The 5,960-nt window shown below is 45.8% G+C and overlaps 1 protein-coding gene across 5 annotated transcripts in view; it reads left to right on the forward strand.

Moving 5' to 3' along the window:
- The first annotated feature begins 227 nt into the window (after window positions 1–227).
- The window catches only part of GALM (galactose mutarotase), a 28,135-nt gene continuing 22,402 nt past the window's right edge, over window positions 228–5,960 (forward strand). For 3 of the 5 annotated variants that reach the window (XM_033513224.1, XM_033513222.1, XM_033513226.1), the window contains exons 1-4: window positions 228–1,387; window positions 4,126–4,237; window positions 4,515–4,745; window positions 5,338–5,427. The gene's annotated coding sequence lies outside the window, so the exon portion shown is untranslated. The remainder of the gene's footprint in view (window positions 1,388–4,125; window positions 4,238–4,514; window positions 4,746–5,337; window positions 5,428–5,960) is intronic. The other 2 variants (XM_033513221.1, XM_033513223.1) reach the window with 2 other exon arrangements.

Consider the following 5,960-nt stretch of genomic DNA (forward strand, 5'->3'; position numbering starts at 1 on the left):
GCACACGGCCCGCCCCGCGCCGGCACACGGCCCCGCCTCCCCGCCCGCCGCCGGCACCGCGATTGGCTCCGAGCCGAGGGGGGACCGGTTGCGGCGCCACGATTGGTCAGTACGAGTGTCCATCAGAAAACAACGCGGTTCTATTGGATGGGGAGCGCGCCCGTCACCGCCCTGTGTGGCCGCCTCGGCTCCGCCCCCTCACCGCGTTGCCTGAGGGCTTGGTCGGGAGGAGGCGGCTGGAGACGCGCTGAGGGTCTCCCAGCGCCCGTCCTGCGCCCCCGGCCCCTTTTCTTTGCCGGTCAACGCCTCCGGCCGTCCAGAGCGCCTTTGTCTCCTTCCTAGAGCCACTGGCTGATGGGGCAGCGGGGGACGCGGACCCCGGCGCTGCGGTCCGCCAGGAGCGGCGCGGCCGGTGTGTCCCGGCTGCGAGGGCCACGGCAGCCGTGAGTTCCCAAGGTCACAGAGGCCTCGGTGAGCCGTGAGACCGCTCCTCACCACCCACACCTGGGCCTCGGCCCCGAGCGAAAAGTTGCTGCTGGTTCACGTGGGCCGATGAGGTCCGGTGTCCAGCGGGTGAGAAAGAGCAGCGCCCTTCGTGTGGTCCCTGCCAGCTGGGTGAGCTGGAGACCTGTCTGGACAGCTGGAACTGTAGTGCATGCAGGTCTGCTTGCTGGCAAATGGTGGGGCTGGGCTGGTTCTTTCTTCAGGGTAATGTTGAAGGTGGCTACAGGACCCCCTGTTCTCACAGACTCATAGAACCATGGAATAGACCAGGCTGGAAGGGAGCTGGAAAGATCACTGGTCCAACTTTTGTGGGAGGGAGCCTAGATGAGATGATCGAGCACCCTGTCCAGTGGCAGCTTGGAAATCTCCCCTGACAGGGACTCTACCACCACATCCCTGTGTTTCAGTCGTTGGTTGCTCTCACCGTAAGAAAATGCATGTTGTGCCTTGTCTTCTCCATGTAGTACTTGGTGAGGAGAGCCTCCGCCCTCTTTGTAGCACTATGGTATATTGAGATTAGCCCCCTGCCTCCAAGCCTTCTCTCCCCCAGGGAGATAAGATGTAACTCCTGTCTTTCCTCACAGGGCAGGTTGTCTTCTCTGCCCAGTTCACCCAGCAACCCTGGGTGAAGCTGCTTTCAAATCTATCACCCAAATCCTTGTGAAGATGAACAGCGTGGAGCCCAGCAACAGTCACAGGGAAACCTCACTTGAAACAGGCTGCCACCCTGAGATTAAAAACATTGATCAAGACCCTCTGAGTGCAGCCTGTTGGCGAGTTTTCTACCCATCTTGCAAACAACCTAACCAATCTGTGTCTTGCCACTTAGTCCAAGAGAAGGCTTCCTCATCGGTGGAAGCAGAGTGAGATGACTTCCAATATTGTAAGTGGCTTACAGGACTTTCTAGCTGAATTCATTTCTGAGGCTGCCAAACCCAGAGGGATATGGAGTGGAACCCTGCTGGAAGTAGATCAATGGAGAATGGGTATAGGATTGCTTTTTCAGTTGAGCAGCCAAATAGGAGGGAGGGAAATAATCCAGAAGACAGCCAAAATAAATATTAATTTCTTCTTTGCTCTGTGTGGGGGGAAAAACTCAACCCCCCACACTTGTACCAGATTAAATGTTCAATCTGAAATGGTGCTTGTAAGCTTTCTAAGCTAGAAAGGAAAGCAAATGGTGTGCTGTTTACTCATTTTCAGTTATCCTGAAACACAGTAATAAAGGCATTCCTCCAAGAAGTTGGAGGAGGTTCAGTTTCCCATTCTGCCTGGCATGATCTGAATTTGCATCTCTCAGATAGCTCATCTCATCATCTCCTCTGCAGGGACATACATCTGATTTAACTCAGCTTGCTGTGTTTCTCACCTTCTTGCTTTCTCTTTGGTCTTTGTTTTTTAGTTTGTGTTTTCTTTTCAGTATTTCTTATACTTGTACCTATTTTTTATTTTTAACCAACAAAACCCTTGCAACTCTGAGAACACACAGCCCACAGGGCTGGAGCTGTGCACACATCTCTCGTGGTTGAAGCAGTCAATGAGGAACATGCCATCTGTGAACACGAAGCTTTCTTTTCTTGGCACTTCTTGCCAAATACACCACTGAAATTTCTGCTGTGGACAAAAATGTTTGCGTGCCAAATGACATTTCTAGTAAATTAGTTTTGTGTGATAGGGCTCTGGGATTTTAGCAGACAGTTCCACCATAACACTACAAAAAATAACAGCCTGAGAAATCACACAATGTACCAGAGTCAGAAAATGGCATTGGAACATTGCAATAATCAGATTTTCTTTAATATTTTTTTTTTTTTTTTCCCTGCTTGTTTTTAGAACTGATTTTCTGAAAAATGAGGAAATGACATACTGTTTGACCAAATTCTTATTTACTCAGTGTTCCATGGAACAGAAAAGTTTCACCCTGCTTCTGTGCAACATGTGGGCTCCAGTCACTGGGCAGAAGACCCTGCCTTGCTGACTTTGTATGATATTTCATTATCCCACTGTGGAGATGTTAAGGTATTTTAAATATTTAAGTTGTAACATTGAGGTTTCCACACTCAGCTACTGTGAGCAGCCTTGGAGCAGACATTCCCTCTGTCTGTGCCTCGTGCACAGGAAAGGAGGGAAGCAATATGGAAATACACCCCAATTATGTAAGTTTGAGCATCTGACTCAGCAGAAGGATTTCACTGTCATATTGCTTGTCAGACCTGCTTCTTTTGTGTAAAAAGAGAGAGAGAAAAAAGATGCTAAAGCTGCCTGAAATAGATCTTTTCATACAATTTTTATTACCTGGAGCTGATAACAGAATTCATGGTTTCAGTCTGATACCCTCCAATCAGAATAACAATTAGTGTTATTTGCTTACCACCATGCAGTCAAGTACAACCACTTAATTGCAGAAGGAAGAGAACAATGACATGAAAAAAATTCCCCAAATCTGGTAGAAATTTAAATCACATTATTGTGCTCATAGTTTGGAAGAACATGTTGTTACTAGGATATTTTTGTCTCCTCTTCCTTTTGTGCCTTGTCTTTCTTACATCCTTTACTGTGATTTAAATTACATCATTAGTTCACTGTGGCAGGGAATGTGTCTTACAAGGCTGAAGCATTACACTTGCAGGGTTTTTGTTGCTTCTTTGGAATTTAGTCTCAGCAGTTTAAGAAAGCAGTGCACTGATCATCCTCCTGTTGGAAGGTAACACTACCTCGATTGCAGAGGGATGGTGAAAACAGCAGCATACCTGGACAGACTGAACTAAAAATTTTCTCAGTTTTTAATTTTTATTTTCTTTTCAATTTGTCCATGCTCTCCTCTAGGCTGGACAGCATTTACTGCTCCTTGCCACTTGCTATTCCACATCAGACTCCAAACAAGTCTGAAGTTAATTCTCTAAGTAAACTTGGTCTAGTGAGTACTTTTGGAAAAAAAAATCCTTTGATTGTAACTGAAAAACATTATTTTTAAATGCTCCCATGCCAGGGGAAACCCAACTGCAGTCAGTCCAAGTACACGATCCATAAATTCCCAAAAGCAAAACTGAATGCCAAATAAAATTGCATTATCTGTGAAATCAGGTCGTAAGCATTCTAAATGATCCCTAAAAAAGTACATGGCTGGAATATATCTGGCCAAGAGCTGTCTGCACATCACTCTTCTGCCCCTGCAGCACAGTACAGCAGCTGCTCACCTCACGTGGCAGCTCTGCACTTTCCCTGAGGCAACGAAAAATACTCAGAAGAAAGCAAGGCAGCTTTACCAGCGGAAGGAAGAGCTGAGGAGCTGCTCTGGGCACAGCCTGAGTGAGTGAGAGGAAAGCAAAGCCTGAGCACCTCTTTGCTACCTCGGCACAGCCTGCTCAGTACACCCAGGGAGGCTGAAGCCCCACGAGAAAATGGATCAATGGCTGTAAAATAAAAGTCCTTATCACACAAGTGAGGCACGAGAGGACAAAAGCAGTCTGCTTTTGCAACTTCTACTCGGCATTTTCCATTATGTATATTTTTGACTTTGCATGCTTTGTTCCTTTTCTTTCTTGTATACAGGGTGTGTGATTACCCTCTGTTAAAAGGATAACAAAGCAATCTGATGGGTTATCCTGTGAGATTTTTCAGATCCCACTGTGAATGCAGCAGAGATAGAGCAGCAGACAAGAGTCACTCCACTTGTTTGCACTAGTGCAGCCACGGCAAAGATAAAAGACCCAGTGTCACAGCTTTTACCCAGGTATGGGGCCCCTCAGTAGGTGGTGGTTGTTTTTTTTACCTTTATGGTTTCTTTGGTTACCAGCATTCCTGCTGGGATGGACAGTGTAACCAGACAGTCTAGTCAGTACTTCCTCTCTCTGGTTCATACCACTTTTCTCTGCATAAACACTAGACACCATTTGTTTCTCAAGACACTGCAATAGCACTTTCACATCCCCATCCAGGGATGGCTTTGCTTCTTTAGAGCTGTAGAATAAAATTACTGCAGTTCTGAAATGCCTTCTTTTTGCTGCCAGGTTGCTGAATTGTCGGCATATTTGGAAGAGATGGATGTCTCCAGTGAGATATGGATGTGCTGCACACCTTGCCTGTGCCCTGTGTAAGGCTGAGTGCTCAGAAGAAGCCCAGACAGCTTCCTTGCCCTGCCTGGCTCAGGAAACATGGACACAGAGCCATGAGGAGTGAGCAGCACATTGGGGTGATGGAGAGAAAGGAGGACTGACCCACATGGCGTGCAGGGATAAGAGGTGCTGGCTACCTGTCGGTGTAATGCTCTCAGGACTGTTCACACAAAATAACCCTGGGGCAGCTTGTCTTGCTGAGGAAGCCAAAAGCCTTCTGATCCCACAAACCATGCCCTTTGCCAGCTCTGACCTTGCTTACACCCTGAACTGCCATCTGTGAGGACACTTGTATCCCAGCCTGTCCTCCCTATCTTAAAACAGCTGCTCCATTTTAAAGAGATTTTGGAAGCATTTTTTTGTTCCTGAGTGTTGCACCCCAGAGGAGGAAGGGATAACAATTCTGTATTTATATTAGGCAACAATTCCTAAAAATTATCAGTGCTCAATTACTGAAGCAGGGGGTTGCTTCTCAGAATCACCATTTGGCAACCCATGAGGAAGAGCTACCAGAGCTACTGGAAAGGGTATGATTGACTAAAATAGTAATTTAATTGATGTCTGGTGGTTTGTATTTTGCTCTTTGATGGTGAAAATTCAACTGAAGCATAAAGCTCAGTGCTAAAGCAAGAGAATTTATGGGAGCCAGGTGCTTTCCTACGAGTTTTTCCAATTTCTAATCTTGATCTTCTCTGTCATTCATCCTCTTTCCATTCAGGATGGAGAAGTACTGGACTACTTTGCTTGCTGTAGGAACACAAACTGGTGATGGATTTTGATCTGACTGGTATGCAAGGATGTCTACATGGTGAGGCTGGGTACAGTATGGAGGTTTCCCCACTTTTGTGCTGGTTGGAGATGCACCACCCCAGAGCACAAACTTGTCTTTGCTTGGGTTCCCAGAGTGCTTTAATGCACATTACACAGCATGAATACTTTGAAGACCAAAGCAGTTCTGCTTACTAATGTCCTCGTGCTTCACGTGGTACACGAGGATTGGTTCTATTGATTAGCACTAAAATGTTGTCTGCCTATTTTTGCCTATTCCAAAGAAGGTTCTGCTGGCTAAAGTCAAACAACAAATTTTGTACCATTCCATCCACTAGCTGCAATAACCTTGATGTAAATCCCTTGGAATTTCCAGATGGCATTACTTTTGCCACCTGGACTCCCCGAGCCTGACACTAAGCACAAGTGTTTTGACTGTAACAAAGGGGGAGAGTTCACCTAGTATTGCTTCACAAGAAGGAAAAATAAAATAAAATAAAATAAAATAAAATAAAATAAAATAAAATAAAATAAAATAAAATAAAATAAAATAAAATAAAATAAAATAAAATA

The sequence above is a fragment of the Parus major genome, chromosome 3 (assembly GCF_001522545.3).
Source record: "Parus major isolate Abel chromosome 3, Parus_major1.1, whole genome shotgun sequence".
In the NCBI taxonomy this organism is placed as follows: Eukaryota; Metazoa; Chordata; class Aves; order Passeriformes; family Paridae; genus Parus; species Parus major.